The sequence below is a fragment of the Balaenoptera physalus genome, assembly GCF_965194825.1.
Source record: "Balaenoptera physalus genome assembly, chromosome: 11".
NCBI classification, from domain to species: domain Eukaryota; kingdom Metazoa; phylum Chordata; class Mammalia; order Artiodactyla; family Balaenopteridae; genus Balaenoptera; species Balaenoptera physalus.
In genome coordinates, this window is record NC_138896.1 from 17,716,476 (window position 1) to 17,734,929 (window position 18,454).

The 18,454-nt window shown below is 41.1% G+C and overlaps 1 protein-coding gene across 2 annotated transcripts in view; it reads left to right on the forward strand.

Annotated features, from left to right (window-relative positions):
* HDGFL1 (HDGF like 1) overlaps positions 1-18,454 on the forward strand; it is a 730,488-nt gene that overhangs the window by 302,913 nt on the left and 409,121 nt on the right. For both annotated transcript variants that reach the window (XR_014251322.1, XM_082415287.1), the window contains exon 5: positions 15,047-15,188. The gene's annotated coding sequence lies outside the window, so the exon portion shown is untranslated. The remainder of the gene's footprint in view (positions 1-15,046; positions 15,189-18,454) is intronic.

An 18,454-nucleotide genomic window follows, 5' to 3' on the forward strand; every position in this document is an offset into this window, starting at 1 on the left:
TGTAGCATATGGAAGGTCTTTCTTTTTTTGAGGTTGAATAATTTTCCAGTGTATGTATACACCACATTTTGTTTATCCATTCATCTGTTGAATGGACATTCGGATTCTCCTCCACCTCTTGGCTTTGTAATGAATGGTGCAATGACCATGGGTGTGCAAGTATCTAATTGAGACCCTGCTTTCATTTCTTTTGGATATGCACCTGGAAATGGAATTGCTGGATCAGATAGTAGTTTTAGTTTTAATTTCTGAGGCTCCTCCATGCTGTTCTCCATGGTGGCTGTGCCAGTTTACATTCCCACCAACAGTGCACAAGGGTTCCAATTTCTTCCACATCCTCACCAACACTTCTTATTTTATTATCATTTTTATAGTGGCCATCCTGATGGTGTGGGTGATATCTCACAGTGGTTTTGATTTGCAGTGAATTTTCTTAAAACACTCTAAAAGAGTATATTAAAAGCAAACAGTTGGACTGAGAGAAGAGTTATGTGTAGGATGAAGAGAAGCTTGGAAAACTGTGGGGTTCCCAGATTGGTGGTTTTATTTTCGTCTGGCGATTTCTTACAGTGTGTGTGCTTGGTCTTTGGCTCTGCTGAGTCCCCACCATAGGACCGAGGGTTGTTTGGCCTTGGTGGTGTGGCCTGGCCGACAGTCTGTCGCCCTCTCATCCTTTCGGAGTCCTGAGTGATTAGTAAGCATTTTCTCCCAGCAAGTGACTCAGAATGAAATGTAGCTCCAGATACAAAAGTTATTTCAAAAAACAACTATGCCTCACTACTTTTTAACCATTTCTATTGACTTTTTCTATGTTGATTTAAAAATACTGATACTGATCTTATGCCAACATTCTTTCATTCATTCAGCAGCATTAATGGTATATCCAGAACCATGCTGGACATGCTAGACATATAATGCAAATATATTTATATCAATATAAGTTTATAATGTGATTTAAAATTTTCTAGTAGCCATGTTAAAAAAAGAAAAATGAGTGGAATTAATTTTAACAATAGTTTATTTAACCTGATATATCCAAACTATTATCATTTCAACATGCAATGAGTATAAAAAAATTGAGATCTACTCTATTTCTCATGCTAAGTGTTTATGATCTGCTGTGCATTTTAAATATGCAGCACTTCTCAATTTGGATTGGCCACAGTTTAAGTGCTCAAGAGCCACATGTGTTCAGTGGCCACCTTATTAGACAGTGCAGACCTAACATATTTAGTCAAGGACCTGAAGTCCAGAAAAGGTCAGCCCTCAGCTCTGCCTAGTGGGCAAGACACGTGAATAAAGCACTAATGATGGCGGTGTGATGTGCTTAGAGTGCCCCAGCAGAGGGGCTCCCTGCACTGACTTGGGTTGTCCTGCCACCACTACACCTCATTCCTTTGAACTAGTCTCCATGGGGAGGGCACTGAGCTGGAGTGCCCCGTCCATCAGACATTAACTTTTTGCCTCATGTGTTAAGAGAGCTGCTGGCAAGTTTACCTTTAATTACAGGCTCTGCTCTGGCCACGGGTCTGTGAGCTGGGGTTTCAGTACCACAGCCTCACTGCTCTCCGGGGCCTGCCTTTCATTCCCACACGGAGACTCGTCGCTCTCTTCCTTAGGGGAGACTGGCCCCTGGCCAGGCGGGTCCCCTCACTTCTTTGGGCTACAGACACCTAGGAGGAGGTTAAAACTATGGTGCTGGGAGAAGGGAAGGAAGAAAGCATTTTGATGTCTTTTCTGTGTCCAGACACCCCTCTGCACACCTCTGGGAAGCGACCCCAAGAACTCTGATTGCTAATGGAAAGGTCGCCGTCATCAGATGGGCTTCCTTGCATCCAGCCTGACCGCCCTCCAGGCCCAAGCGTCTCCGGGACTTAGGGAGGTGCCTGGTGTGGGTGGCGGGGCTCCGGCAGCCAGGCAAGCCTGTGCGCCTCCCCAGCGCCCTGTGTGGGGACGGGCGGCGGAGATGTATGTACAGGCAGGAAATGCAGGGGAAGAGGGGGAGCTGTTTCCATTAGCCGCCCACCTCCTCTTGGCTTTCTGTTCTGCTGTTGCCTAAGGCCAAAAAAGAGGTGGGAATTCGGCAAAGTGAAAGTATATCATTGTAATTCCCTACTCCTCCATCTCATCTCCTTCCTAAGGAAGCCAGGCTGGACTTTTTTTTTTTTTTCTTTCCCTACCCAGGTCACTTAACACTCAGGGACATGAAATTCCTTTCCTACTGCTGATGTGGAAGAGGCTTGGAAATATGTTCCTTTCCAGGAGATGAGTGATATGGCAGAAGGACAGGGTCAGATGAGGCCAAGGGACGAGAGCCAGAGTCTTACCAAACTTTCAGGCAGCATTGTGACTGCCGGGCATGCTTAGCTGGTGGAGTGGGGGAGGCCTCGGGGCTCCACACTGTCCGGATTCCTCCTTGATCCGTGGAGTCAGGGAGGGTAGAGAGAACTTTGGGGGGGTGGGGAGACAGGAATGAGTCTGGCCCTTCCAAAGACTCCTCTGGTATATGTTGATGTGTTGAAAGATGGAACAATTAACGTTGCCAGCCTAGTCTGATTCTGCTTCTGACACCACTTAATCTCTTTTAATCATATTTTAAGAGAGATTTCTTTGGGAATTGTATAATCCTTCCACCCTTAGGAATCAGATCCACGGTGTAAGGATCACAACAATCTAAATAATTACCTAAATTAAAGAAGAGGCCAAAGTATAAATATTTTTTCTCCCAGGGAAAAAAATCAAATAGATGACAGCAGAACAATTGCTCTTCTCATTAGGCTGTAGTCATAAGTCTCCTAAAACTCAAAGGTGGCTTTATAGTGTGCATTAGCAGGTACTGTTTTCATTGATAAGTATAAGAAGTGTTAAGGAGTTAACTCTAGGAAATGGAAACTGATTAAGAAAATGGAAAAGGCCACACTATTTGAATCTCACACATGGCATATTTATTTTGTACTGGAACAAAAAAAGAGGGTCCTTGTTACTCCTGTGGCCTATGATCACATGCATCTTGGAACCAAAAATATTTTGTATTTTTCTCAGTCTTACTAGATGGGTCGAGTGATAGTTTGAGTCTCTTCAGCCTGGCAGTAGACCAGCCCAGAAGCCAGCTGTGCTTATACCACAGGCTGCGGTCAGGCACTGGGAGGCGTGGCCAGTGTGCAAGATCCTGGGCTCTGGGTTTGAATCCTGACTCCACTACTGATTAGCCCTGTGTGAGTTACTCAACCTCTCTTAACCTCATTTTCCGTAAAAATCAGAATTACACATTTATATTTACGGCGCTTAGCCATGGTAAGATGGTCCATGTAAAGTACTTAGTCCAGAGTGCCTGACAAATACTAAATTGTGAGCAAATATTAATTGCTGTTATGAACACTTCAGCAGAAAATGTATAGTATAGTTGGTAATAAACAGCTGCCCTTGTTATTTTGTGCCAACAGCAAAGCAGTAAAATGTTTGGTTAACATTTGCTTGGTCTCCTTGAAAAATTCTTTAATTGTGTATAGTTTTTCTTTGCAGCATTGCAGGGTGTGTGTGTGTGTGTGTGTGTGTGTGTGTGTGTGTGTGTGTGTGTGTGTGTGTGTGTGTGTGTGTGTGTGTGTGTGTGTGTGTGTGTGTGTGTTTGGAAGGCCAGTAATTACCTCTTGCAGATGGAGCTGCCCAAAAACAGTCTTTCCCATGGCAACTGGAAAAAAAAAAAAGCAAAAAAAAAAAAATAGAGGTTACATAAGTGCCACCAGTGGACTAGGAGAAGTGTGGAGATGGCGAAGGTTTTTTGCGGCTTTTGGTTTTCTTTTGGTTGAAGGTGTTGGGCGAAGATACAGAGGTCCTACTGAGTAACTGAACAGGATGCTGTTGCTTGCTTTGAAGTGAGTAAATTGGTCAAAAGTGCAAGTGGGAGGGGAAGTTGAGGTTTGATGAAGAAGGGTCATTATTAATGTTTCCATGTTTTTAGCAGTTTTAAAGTTGGGAGTTTAGGCAAGGGTGTTGGTTGTGGGGAAAACAGCCCACAGATATTCAGACATGGGTGAAGTTCAGTCCTTTAGTCTTCATTTTAATCTGAAAGTAAGGAGCCAAGACTTCTGAATAACATAGCAAAGGGATCACTTTATAAGTCTAACAGTGAATGCTAATTATCGCATGTTCACAGTGCCACACAATTTAGAAAGCTACACCATTCTTCTCAAATCCTAATTATTGGAAGATTGTTTTTTTGAGGGAGGAGAAAGAATATTGCTCTTTTGGATTCCCAACCCTACTTTCAAAAAGATTTTCATTAGTTTCCCCAAAGTCTAGGTGGAACCAAAATCATTAGCTTTCAATGAACAGGTAGTGTCTTTTCTCCAGCATCTATGAAGTGATCTTGTGTACATTCTTTTTGTATCCCTTGTATAAAGGTCATAGACGACTTCATTTATTTGATTGGAAGGCAGGATTGGCTTTTCCACTGGAGATTTGGCCCTCTTGATTCTAGAACAGAGACAGATGAAACTATTAGCCTTCACCTCCCGCCATCCTGCCCAAATGTACGTTATGCCCATTAAATATAATAAATTAGATTATTTTTTCCTCCAAAGACCCAAGAGATAATATAAAGCCAGCTTTACATTATCAATAATAATATGGGGGCAGAAAGAACACAGAGAACTGAAATCTATAAATTCTCTGAAAACCCAACCTTCAAAAACCTCTCTACTGCTTAGCTCTTTAAATGTAAGCAAAGGATGGAAGAGGGAGAGAGAAGTTATCTTCGGTGAGTGCCCATGGTTTAGGGCCGTTGGAGTCAGGAACTCTGAATTAGAAACCAGCCTCTTCCAATTACCTAGTAAGCTCTGGGAAATTTGTGACTTCTCTGAGTTTTCCTTTCCTCGTTTGTCAAGTGGAGATGTTTACAATGCTTGCTTTTTGTAGTGGTTCTATTAGACAAGGTATGATCTATGTGACAGTTTGTAACCTGTTGGACACTCTTTATACCTCCCTTTGCTTTACTTGATAGAGGTGAGGAGGAGGCTCACACAGCCAGTAGCCTGAGTTCAATGTTTTGTATCATTCACCCTGAATTATCAAGAGTGGCCTGTAAACCAACACTCTTCATTGTGTAACCTCCATCAGCTGTAACTGCCCCAGGCCTAAGAGCTGCTGTTGGTAAGGAAACAATCAATAAAAGCAATATCCATATCCTTCTTGTTCACTCTTCCCCATCCATGGTGGTCAACTGGGGATATTTACCTAGTTCTGCTGAGCTGGGAGGCTGAATAAGTGAGCTTTTCTTTATCCTTTCTGGGAATCCTGTATCACCCGTTTCGATCTTCATAAGTTGTGGGAGCTGGGAATTTCTTTCTTCCCATTATTGGCCTCTTTTACATCAATAGCCTAGGGAACAAAATTCAGAACTCTGGGGAAAGAAATGGAACAATGGCTATTTCCTTTAGCCAGAGAGCTCAGGAGTTTTGCGACATCTCTGCTTCAAGTTTCTGGTCTACCTAGTTTTTACCTGGATCTTGGGTAAAGAAGGTGTATCTCTGCCTTCTGTCATTCTTGACTTATTCTAATCTAGCAGGTGTAACTCTTTCCTAGCAGTGTTGCCTCTTTTTGTGTGCCTTCTCTTCATTGAAGAGTGGGCTGAACATCTTGTTTCTCTTTCAACTGCTCTTGGTTCAAACCAGTATGGAAGAGTCGGCTTTTCAGTGTCTGTGTTGTGGATGAGGTACACGAGGCAGCTCCCTGCAGGCCCACACTGCCTTGAAACAGCCAGAGCTCTCCACTCTCCTAGGGAGTGTCCCTGGTGTAGCCCCAAGCACATACTCTGTGATACTAGGACCCCTGGTACATTCTGAATACCAGTTATCAACATCCAGCCATGAGAAAGGAGTGAATTGGTGGTCTGATTAAAAATGATAGACATAGTATAAAAATTTATTCCAGTGACATAATGAAAAGAAATAGTCAGGAGTCAAGATTGGAGATCTAGTCTTGGTTTTCCCACTAGCTAGAATTGTAAAGGTGATGGAGTAACTTTAACTTGACTTTTATGAATCTCATATCCAAGTATGAAGTTATTTCATATTTGAATTTATGAAATAAGATTGTAGTCTGAATTATCATTAAGACTTCTCTCAGCATTATGATTGTTTTTAAGTCGAATACTTCCGATTATAGTTTAGTCGTTTTCTTAAAGATAACAATGTTTGTACTTTATATTATCTAAATAATATCGCATGTTAGTCAAGATCAGCCATTTCTATTAACATTTCAACATTCAAAGCATGTTAGAGATAAAATTTAGTTTTCTACAAGTCTGACTAATCTGTCCCACCCAGTGGGGGAGAGTGGTCAAGGGCAGTTATCTCATAAAAGCAAGCAAAGAAAGTGAGGTGAAGATGACTTGGTGTCATGCCTTTTATTGGGTCTTTGGAAAAGAGACTATGTAACAACTAAAAAATCTGCTAAGCTGAGTTTAAGACTAGGTATGTTTTGCTTTTGGAATCACTCCTTAAAAATGGGATCCTCAGGTCATTCTGAAGACAGGAGAATTTTAATTGGCCTCTAAAGACTGAGTCTCAACCTTAGCCAGTGTTCAGATGCTTCTCTTTAACATAAACTTTTGATAGTTTATGGATTCTTTTCAGAAGAAATGTAGAAAAAAGATGTAGGTGCTTAGGAAAGCCAACAAGACTGTAGTTGGACGGTGGATGTGTTCACGTAGAAAGCGTTATATGAAAGCCTGTTCCTCAGAAAGATGTAGGAATAATGAGCCAGACTGTCCTTGTTCTTGGTTTAAAATATACATATTGTAGGATTGTAGTTGGCTCCTGATGAACTGTTCATGGAGCAGTTTAAGGCATAAGCTCTGCACTGGTATTGAACCAACTGAATCAAAGCTATGCATAACCTTGTGTACCTTTCCAACATAAACACTCTCTCTTAAGTAAATCATTTTTATATTAGCTTATATATAACATCGTGTGGGAGCTTTTTCTTTGACTTTTTGTCTGATCTGAATTGCTAGCTAGGCATTCATATCTTCTGATGGTGCTGTTCTAGGTTATCTTTTTACATTCCAAATTGGTATAAGCCGGAGTTATTTACTTTACCCTTGTCAAGGGATAGCACTTAGTGCTATGTCATAACCAGGGCTCACAGTCAGTGAGTACTTTTTAAAAGCTGTTTCAATTTTCGGCCTCTGTATACAAGTATTCCCTTTAAATGAATGCTTGTATTGAGGAAGCAGAAAGTGTTTTTTTACCCATTTATCTCTCACCCTCACTTGTCATTATTGTCCTCCACCTGAAATTGTTTCTGTAGAGGATCTTACGGAGCTTGGTCGTCCATGAATACATTTTGTGTTGACTAAATCAAAGAGGGTAAGCAATGTGATACATTTTTTCCAAGAAGATTAAAATTATTAGTATGACTGTATTCCGTTCTTCTTTGGTTCTTTTAAAAAACAGACTATTTTTTAGAGCAGCTTTAGAGTCACAACAAAATTGAGAGGAAGCTACAGAGATTTCTCATATACTCCTTGCCACCCATACATACATGGCCTACCCCATTATTAACGTCTCTCATTAGAGTGGTACATTTGTTAAAATTGATGTACCTACATTGACACATCATTACCACCCAAAGTTCATAGTTTACATTAGGGTTCACTCTTGGTGTGGTACATTTATGCGTGATGACATATATCCATCATTATGGTATCATACAGAGTATTTTCACTGCCCTATAAAACCCCTGTGCACCACCAACTCCTCCCTTCCCCCCTTTCCCATCCTCCCAAACCCTGGCAACCACTAATCTCACTGTCTCCGTAGTTTTGCCTTTTCCAGAATGTCAGAGTTGGAATCATACTATATGTAGCCTTTTCAGATTGGCTATTTCACTTAGTACGATGCATCTAAGTTTCCTCCATGTCTTTTCCTGGCTTGATAGCTCATTTCTTTTTAATGCTAAATATTAGTCCATTGTATGAATGCACCACCGTTTCTTTATCCATTCTCCTGCTGAAGACATCTTGGTTGCTTCCATGCTTTGACAATTATGAATAAAGTTGCTCTAAATATTTTTGTGCAGCTCTTTGTGTGGACATAGGTTTTTAGCCCCTCTGAGTAAATATCAAGGAACATGATTGGTGAATGCTAAGAGAATGTTGGGTTTTCTAAGCAACTGCCAAATTGTCTTCCAAAGTGGCTCTACCACTTTGCAGTCCCACCAGTAATGGTTGAGTTTCTGTTGCTCCACATTCTTGTCAGCATTTGATATTGTCAGTGTTCTGAATTTTGACCTAGAATGGCCAAATAATACCTACATTAGAATATAGATGGGACTTCCCTGGTGGTCTAGTGGTTAAGAATCTGCCTTCCAATGCAGGGAATGTGGGTTCAATCCCTGGTTGGGGAACTAAGATCCCACATGCCGTGGGGCAACTAAGCCCATGTGCCGCAACTACAGAGCCCATGCACTCTGGAGCCCGTGCACCACAACTAGAGAAAAGCCCGTGCGCTGCAACTAAGACATGACACAGTCAAAAATAAATAAATAAATTAAAAAAAAAAAAAGAATATAGATATGTGGTGATATCTCATTGTTACTTTAATTTGCATTTCTCTAACAACGTATGATGAGGATAATCTGATCGCATGCTTATTTGCCATTTGTGTATCTTCTTTGCTGAGGTGTCTGTTAAGGTCTTTGGCTCATTTTTTAATTGGGTTGTTTTCTTTTTGTTGAATTTTAAAAATTCTTTCTGTATTTTGGATGTACAGAGTCCTTTATGAGATATATCTTTTGCAAATATTTTCTCCCATTCTGTGGCTTTTCTTCTCATTCTCTTGACAGTGTCTTTTGCAGAGCAGAAATTTTTAATTATAATGAAGTCCAGCTTGTCAACTATTTTTCATGGATTAAGCCTTTGGTGTTGTGTCTAAAAAATCACTGCCAAAGCAAGTTCATCTAGATTTTCTCCTATGTCATTTTCTAGGAGTTGTATAGTTTAGTGTTTTACATTTACGTCTGTGATTCATTTTGAGATAATTTTTGTGAAGGATGTAAGGTCTGTGTCTAGATTGTTTTTTTTTTTTTTAAAGTCATGTCCAGGTGTTCCAGCACCATTTATGGAAAAGGCTATCCTTGCTCTGCTGTATTACCTTGTCTCTTTGTCAAAGGTCAGTTGACTCTATCCTTGTGTGTTTATTTCTGGACTGTCTATTCTGTTCCGTTGATCTGTTTGCCTGTTCTTTTGCCAATACCATGCTGTCTTGATTACTGTAGCTTTATAGTAAGTGTTGAAGTTGGGTAGTGTTAGTCCTCCAACTTTGTCTTTCTCCTTCAATATTGCTGGCTATTCTCGGTTATTTCATTTCTTCTTATGCATTTAGTGGATTTCATGAAAGCTGACACTGGATTTTCACAATATAGAAAAGTGTTCTTTGGAGGGAGGGTCTGGATGTAAGAGATAATGATGATAAATATGATATATCCTAGAAACTTTGGAAGGTTGGAAAAAGTTACTTGTTTCCCAGACTCTTATTGAATGATGTAATCAAAGAGATGAGCATCTGGCCAGAAAGCATTGTTACAGGGAGAACGGTTTCAGTTGTTTTCAAAAAACATTTTATCTGTCTATAATGGTTTCAGTGGCTCCTTACACCTGCTGAATAAAAGACAGACATTCAATGGTCACCACGAGTTGACTCCAATCTGCCTTTCCAGTAGTGGCCGCCACAGCTCTCCATTGTGAATGTATATTCTTGGAGGAAGCATAATTTGATGGGGAGGGGAAAGCGGTGGATTTAGAAAACTCTGTGCTCAAATCCTCCTGCTGCAGTTAGCAGCTGTGTGAACTTCATTAAATTACGTCACCCCTCTGAATCTTAGTCTTCTAAAACCTAAGGAAAAAAAAATAGACTTCTGCTTTCATCTGTGATACCATGTAAGTAAATATGATGTAGGGTCAGAAATTTAGATCTATTTCTTGAACTACTTATTCTGGCTAATTTGTATCTGGAGTGTATGCACATAGGATACTTGGAATTTGGGAAATACACCCTTTCCTTGTCATCTATTGAGGTGGCACATTCTTCTTTTCCTTTTTTTCTGATATCAGAACAGTTTGGTCACAAACAAAGATAATTTAAATAATAGATTTGGGGCACAGATAAGCTATTTAAAAGTTAATAAAGAAGGCTATACACAAATCGTTTTGAAGCGTACGTCCAATCTTCAGTTTTTTATATGTTGCTCAGTTATGAGGAGGAGAGAGAACATAAAAGCTGATTTTTATTGGATTACTTATATGCTCAATATCTTAATTTTTTTGATCTTATCTAATCCTGCAGAAATATCTAGAAGGATATACAATTCACTGTTGTCAGATACTGCTCACCATCTGTTTTCAAAGTGAAAAATAAGCATCATTTTGTACCTTTGTTTCCCTTTGTCTGCTAAGTCCAAAATCAGGGGAAAGAGGTCACTGTTTATTCTGTTGACAACTAACTTGATATTAACAATTCATGTTCCATGGTCTGCTTTCTTTAAATAGTTTTATGGTAACTATTCACCTTGTTTTTGGCCCTCTCACATACTTGCTGCAACAGATATTCTTAGCTCAAGGAAATAGGGAACTCATTCATCAGGAATGTTTGATTGGGTTTTTTTCAGGAACAAAAAACTGATTTGCTTTTTTTAGTATTTTTTTCCTCTTTCAGACCTGATCCAATGTGGAAGGGAGAGAGAAAAACAAGAGTCTTGGAAAGCTGCTGTGAATCACAGCAAGTTCACAGACTTAGGTAGAAAATGGGAGGAATGAAAATGTAACGACTGCATGGCTCGTCTGTATGTTAGATGCTCTTATATATGTAATTGAGGTTCTGTCAAAAGCATTAGCTATCGTGAAGATGATGGGGACATTGAGTAATCTCATTGGACAAATAAGGAAGCAGGCTCAGAGAGGCAAGTAACCTGGCTCAAAACATGTTGCTAGTAAGCATCGTAGGGTTTTCCTTGTTCACTCTGTTGTATTTAGCTCAAAAAGGGGGCTTCCCTGGTGGCGCAGTGGTTGAGAATCTGCCTGCCAATGCAGGGGACACGGGTTCGAGCCCTGGTCTGGGAAGATCCCACATGCCGCGGAGCAACTGGGCCCGTGAGCCACAACTACTGAGCCTGCGCGTCTGGAGCCTGTGCTCCGCAACAAGAGAGGCCCGCACACGGCGATGAAGAGTGGCCCCCGCTTGCCGCAACTAGGGAAAGCCCTCGCACAGAAACGAAGACCCAACACAGCCAAAAATAAATTAAAAAAAAAAAAAAAGTGTTTTTTTTTTTTTGTGTAATCATATGGATTGTAGTAAAACCAGTACTATAATTGTATTTCCTTTCAAAACTTTCAACAATTTCATGCCCTATAGGACCATAATGTTTTAGGATTAGGTTTTTATACTGTTGTCTGTGCCTTATGCTCAAAATGGCAGTGACTTTATAGCAGAGACTTGCTGAGGTAGTGCATTTTCTTGTCTTCTGGAATGTTCTATGGCAGTAATCGTGTAAAAGACAAGAACATTTGAAGATGGCTGTACAGCAATAGCTCTATTATTGAATGCTTACTGTATGCCATGTATGTGTCTGTTTGCTTTATCTATGTTAACTTTTCTGCTCTGCACAATGCTCCTGTGGGGTAGGCACCGTTAGTTTTTCCATTTATAGGTGAAGAGGTCGAGGCGCAATAGGATTCCTAACTTGCCTAGGCCCCAAAGCTAGTGTGGATTCAAATGTAAGCCCTCTGGCTCCGTAGCCACCCTACAGTGCGACCTTTTGGCCTGATGAGTTAGTGGCTGTGGTTCTCTGAGAGCCCTGACTTGGCCTCAGTGGACATAGGAAATAGTTTCATGTTTGTTTATTTCCAGGACCATCATATTTTTTCATTAATTATAAGTAGTGTACATTTTTTTAGCATAGTTGTTGTAAAATGTAACTCCAAGCTGTAGTTAGAGGGTGGGGGAAGATTAAGTCGTTTGGAACGGTTAGGAAAAGCCCTCTGGGTACCCATCTGGAGTTATAGCGGGATCTCGGGATCCTGAAGGTTTGTAGAGAGTGGGGAGATTTTGTGTCTTTGCTCATAAGTGTCCCTGCGTCAGTTTGGTCTTACGCCTGAACCACTCAATGATGGAAAAACAAATCTTGGGAAAGATAAAAGGGTAGAACTAAAGGGAATCCTACATAGGTTTCAAAGGACTAGAGTTTCACAGCTGTCATTTGTAATGTCCACTATCCTTGTTATATTTTACATGAGATTATTTATCTTTTTCTGTTTGGGAATATATTTTCTGTTCTATTTTAAAATATCCTGTCTTTAGAATTCTTTTAATTGTAATGGCTGGAGGGTGGAAATAGGTGAACTAGGTTCTTTTTATTCCAGCCTTTTTTAGTCTTTGGGATAATTACATGTTTCTTTGTTCACTGGTGTACTTATTCAGCAGATGTTTATTGAACACCTGCTGTATTCCAGACCCTCTACTAGATTCTGGGGATAAAAGATAAAGTGCTCAATCTGTCCTCAAGGCATTTGGATTCTGGTGGGAGAAGTTGTCCTGTACTCAGCAGTCATCACGCAGACAAAGAAGTACTATGTTCTGTTAGTTCCCGGATGGTGATCAGCAGACATTTGAGCCAAAGCTATGAACAGTGTTAGGGCTGGGTAGGCGAAGGTGGGCAGGGTGGGTGTTGGAGGCTGGAGTGCTCAAAAGCCTGGAGCGGTGAAAGGACAGGAATCACCATAATCATCTCATGGCTAGAAAACTGAGCGTTGTAACCAGCTCAGTTTACCTGTGGAGGAAATGCCACCTGCACTCAGGATTCAGGGACCTCCCCAGCCAGTCTTTATTCATTAGGGAAAATTGGGCTGCTTCTCTTTTCCTGCTTTTTTTTTTTTTTTTTTTTTTTTTTTTTACTTTTTCTGTTTAGCTCGATGGATTTGAATGAGATGTAGGTGTTTGCCACGTCACGCTTTAATCCTACTGAGGGAGTAGCTGCCTCTATCACACAATGGAATGTAAGGTTTTCTGCCGTTTGTTTCTATGTCTTTTTCCTATTTTTGTCAGGAAATTCTATTTTCCTGCTATGCCATTAGAATGTCTTTTTCATCAGAAGTGTCTGTATCAGTGCTTTTCTCAGCTTTTTTTTTTTTTTTTTTGTGAGCCATCCTGGATACGCGTGGCCTGGCGATGGGGAGACGTCCTCTGTTGAGTACCTTAGACTTGCTGATCTGGGGTTTTACACTGGGACAGCAAAATGCTCTTGTTTAAAAAACTTGCAATTCCTGGGAAACTCATAAAACTGCCTGACATGATGTTAAATAGTTTGTGCCTATAAGAAACTTTGCAGATGGCTAAGATGAGTATGAAGGATGTTTTCTATGTTTTGACTTACTGTCTCTTCAATTACATTATATAAAATTCAGCAGACTTCTCCATGATCCCTAGGGAAATGAATGATTTTCCTGTCATAAATCACAAATACCACAAACTAGAGGAGGATTGTAATTGACAGGTACCCATCGATAGTTTATTTATATTCTCCAAGAGGACTCACAAAAATGTAGCATCCACCATATTTATTCAGAAAAAATATATTCTTAAATAAATAAAATTACCCTGACACTGGCTGCTGTACTTAAGAAACTTTAAAAATTCCAACTGCTGACTTTACTTAGTAAACTAGCTAGGTGTCCCAACCATGATTGTGTAAGGTAAAGATAAATAAATGTATGCATGTACACACACACACACACACACACGTACAGTTGAATACTCTGTTCACACTGTTCCGATTCAGGGCAACTTGAAGATGATTTGGAGGTGTTATGTGACCAACTTTGCATTTATTCCAGAAAACTTCAAATACATTCTTGGCATGCAATAAAACCCCACATTAGGTTATATAATTCATTTTGTGATTTAAATTTTTATAATTTATTCAGTAAATCTAATAAACAACGTAGTGTTGGATAATGAGTTAGTTTTATGAATAAAAAAATAGTACATGACTGATCTGCCATTTTACAAAATGAACCACTGAATCGTGGATTTGGATGTGGCTTGGGGGAGCCTTTCCACTCCCCTCCTCCTGGTCTTCTAGCTTCTTCTACACATTCTTCCTTCTCACCCAAATCTCCTTTGATCAAAGGGAAGCACTTTAAGGAAAGAAATCTTCAGGAGTTTAATATAATTACCTTTAGGATGAGAGTTCTGTTCAACATAACATCATTGGCTGATTTAGTAACATCTTGGATTCTGCCCGGACTTGAAAATACTTTCAGTGTCCATTGCTGAATATTGCTGTTGTCTTCATGTTTTGCTTCTGGGATTGAACTAGATAGGATTTCAGTTTTTAAATGCATTCCAGTGGGTATCAGTGCATTGGCGAGTAAAATTTCCCTAATTGACCTGGTTGCAGTAGAAATGATCCAGTCCCCCTGCCCCTAATTTTTCTCCTCTTTAAAAGCAGAGACGAATAACCCGCTGTTGTCTCTATCACCTTGAGAAGAGATTCTGTCCACAGTGGTTTACAAAAGCAGCTTTGGGGCCACACCCGGGGAGTGGCTAGGATGGTAACAAAACGAGATCCATGTTTTTCTTTTAAGCTACACATGGACAACTTCATAAATTATCAACTTCATATTCTATTCGCATAAGAGGGAACATTTTGCAAAAGAAGTCTGTTCAAATAAAATTTCCTTTGGAATATTTTCTCCTACCCTGAGGACACATGCCTTTTCCCAGTCCATTTTCCCTGCTCCCAGTACCTTGTGTGTGGTGAGCATTCAGTAGTCAGTGAATGAATTCCTTTGTCACTGTGTCTCTATGATTTCGAGTGGAAGTCTGCACCCGAACAATAGCTCCTGGATGGTCTGTGCTGGGGAGGCCCGGGCTCCACTTCAAAAGCGATTTCCCCATCCTGGCAGGGCAGAACACGTTCTCCTGGGGCTGGGAAGTCATAGCTCTATGCCTGTTAAACACTACACCTCCCTTTTGCTTTTTTTCCTTCCCAGGAGCTGTGGAATCCAAGTGTGGCTGCCAGGAGGAATCCAGAAAAGCCAAAGAGCCCGAGCGTGTCGGACCTTCCTGTAGCCACACACACGCGTCGAACCCCAGGGAAGTGATTGCGGATCGGCGGGAGCAAGATCCGACCAGGTGAGCAGTCACATCAGTCTGAGGGCTAAAGCAACAGGAAAGGATCCTTGGCAGCTCTGTTTATTTGGCAAGATGGGGATGTGACCTGAGCTTACACCAGATTACCCCAGAGCGAATTAATTTTTACCAAGCGCTGTAAATGTTAGGATGACTCCGCCGAGCTCTTGGGCTGAGGACAGATGAATACGTCAAAGACGATGAATTTGTTTCCAGGTGTGATTGGGGGATTGCTTCCCTTCTTTCAGGAAAGGGTTAAATCCCAACTGTTTTCCACCTTCAGGGGAGGTTCTTCTGTTCCAAGCCAAGAGGGGAGCTTTTGGTTTGGGTCTTGAGTTTGGTTTTGAGTCTTCTGGTTTGGGTATGTATGGGTGTGGGTGTGTTTGTGGGTGGGGTGTGTGTATGTGTGTTTCCGCAAGAGGTGGCCAAGACTGTTTTTCCTCTTTATAAATATAAATCTCATTTTTTTTTTTTGCTATGTTTGGGTCCATATGTTTTGAAGCTACCTTCTAGGTGAATTCAATTTGACAATTCATTACTAAAATGTTAAAAAGTAAATAGAAATAGCAGTCACTGGTTGGAGGCTTATGCAAAGTTCGGTGCTATACCAGGATTTACCAGGGTTCCATTGTGATTCTAAATTAGTTTTAAATTTCTGCCCCTTGCCTTCCTTTTCATTTATGTTAAATGTTACCATTATGTGGAGAGGAGGGATTTTAATGCCAGCAAGATGTCATTTAGAAACTCCTGCTCTACTGCTCCTGTATATATATATATATAAAATACCAACAGGGGAGTTGAATCCCTGAAACAGCTCTCAGGCAGAGATATTAATGTTCACGCTATTGATATTTTGAGCTGGATAATTCTGTATTGTAGGGTTTTCCCCTGTGTATTGCAGAATTGAGTGGCACCCCTGGCCTCTACCCACTAACTGCCAGTAGCACTCCATTCCCCCAGTATGCAACCGGAAAAGTACTGCGGAGGACAAAATTGCTCCCGGTTGGGAACCCCACTGCTCTAGGGATAAATTTTTACTAAGGCAAAGAAGGTAAAGAAAATATTGAAGTTGGAGAATATAGAGCTATTGTTTTTACTTTTTAAATATATTGATATTACCTGTGTAGTTCTAAAGAAAGTACATCTTTAGCAGATAAGGTCTGCCAGTAAAATTCCTACCTCACCACCAATTGTCTGTCCATTGTTGACTGGAATTTGGTGTAGATGAATACAACAGTTGCAACTCGCTTAGAACAAGTATTGATTCTTATGTTCTCATTATCAATTAAAGAACTTCTGGGTATTCATATACCATGCCGTACTTCCTTTGAAGGGGACACCCTGGTCCCTGGGTGCTTTCATAGCGCTGGCTTAGTGGTTGGTGAACAAGATTCAAATGAGGCTCGCATGAAACTTTAACTGAACGCGTGATCTGAATGAAGAAACACGCCCGCTCTACACTAATTCACTTTTAGGAATGGGAGGTCAGATACGCGATTTAAAGACAGGTTTCACTGAATTCACCGTCTTCTACAGTACTGAAATTGTCCAGGATATGGCCTCCTTCCCATATAGGATGGTAATTCATTTGCTCTGTTCTCAGTCTCCTTCCAAACTCACTTCTCCCTCTAGTAATAGAATGTTTGGGCTGCCAGACAAGTAGAGTCATGTCTCCACTGTGATTTAACGTTAAATGTCCTGCTGTCTTTATTTCAGAAAAATTTTTTCCTCTTTATTCTCTCTTCACATGAACATACATGTTTGCCAGGCACGTTCTTGCTTTTCCTTTTTCTCTTATTTTCCATCCCTCCTGCCCTTGTTTTCTTCCCTTTTCTGTGACTATAGGAACTGTCAGGTGGCCTGGCTGGCATCATCTTACCTTTTTTTGAACTGTGTTACCCAGAGACCTCCATTTATTATGCCTCAGGCTCACTCTGTCCTTAATGCTGTATCTCTCTGAGGGATAGTTAATGATCTTCGCAGCAAATGAAGGTGAACTGTAGCCACATTATTGTGATAATACAGCCAACTGTATGGAACAGATTGGGCTGAGCTTTGAACAGCTGGGGCTGGCAGAGTGAGTCTTGACTCCTCTCGGAAGAGTTCCAGAACTGCCAAATCATCAAACCTGAAGGGGAAAGAGGGACAAGAAAGGTTATAGGGAGAGTGGTTCCTGCAGGTGCTTTTTTTGCCTTTGTGATCTACTTTTTGTAGGTGCTTTTTGAAATTTTCACTGGTTTGTAGATCTGGCGAAGCACAGACTAGTTGAACCCAGGGGCTGCTGTCACTGCTCTTGGGCTTGCCTGCTTAGTGGCTGGGATGGTATTTTCTTGTTCATTTGCAGGTACGGAACATGAGAGAGAGAGATGCTTCTGTTAAAGCTTGTTCCTCTCTTCAGTCCAGTGAAACCATTTGTAGTTTTAAGGGGAGTTTTGATTTGCAGAGTGTACAGAACCCTAGTATAAATTCATAAAGGCTCTGTTGGAACTTTTGGACTTAGATTGTTGTGTGGCTTCCTGATGGATATAATAAATGGGCATCAGTGTGGGGTGCAGCAGATGTTATAAATTGGTGGCCCATGGAGCCAGATCCAGCCCTCAAATATGTTATTTGCCCATACAAGGGAGTGTGTGTGTGTGTGTGTGTGTGTGTGTGTTTAAAGAACTAGCTGCCAGTGGTTTTTGTTTTTTTTGTTTCTAATTACATAAAAATCTGGTTAATCTTGCCAAAGAAGCCAAAAAATCTGGCTTCCCCAGAGCTCTAGTCTCCCATGGTACATACCAGCTGAGGCTGAGTAACCACTGCCCCATACCTATCTTCAGTAGGCAAGGCAGGGGCTTTGCAGCTCACGGGAGGCCTCACCTAACACCCTCGCATTTACTATTTGATGGGCCTCTGCAGGAGATCAGGAGAGAACAGTTAGAGGCTCTGGGATGGGGAAGGATTGAGTTTGACTTTGAGCTTCACTGCCAGCTTTGTCAATTTGGGCAAGTTACTTACCTTTCTGAGTCTTAGTTTCTTCGTGTATAAAATGGAAATAAGATTCTTTACCTCATGGTTGCCGGAGAGAACATGAAGTGAGATAGGATATTCAACACCCTTAAAAAAGAGCTATGGGGCTTCCCTGGTGGCGCAGTGGTTGAGAATCTGCCTGCCAATGCTAGGGGACACGGGTTCGAGCCCTGGTCTGGGAAGATCCCACATGCCGCGGAGCGGCTGGGCCCGTGAGCCACAACTACTGAGCCTGCGCGTCTGGAGCCTGTGCTCCG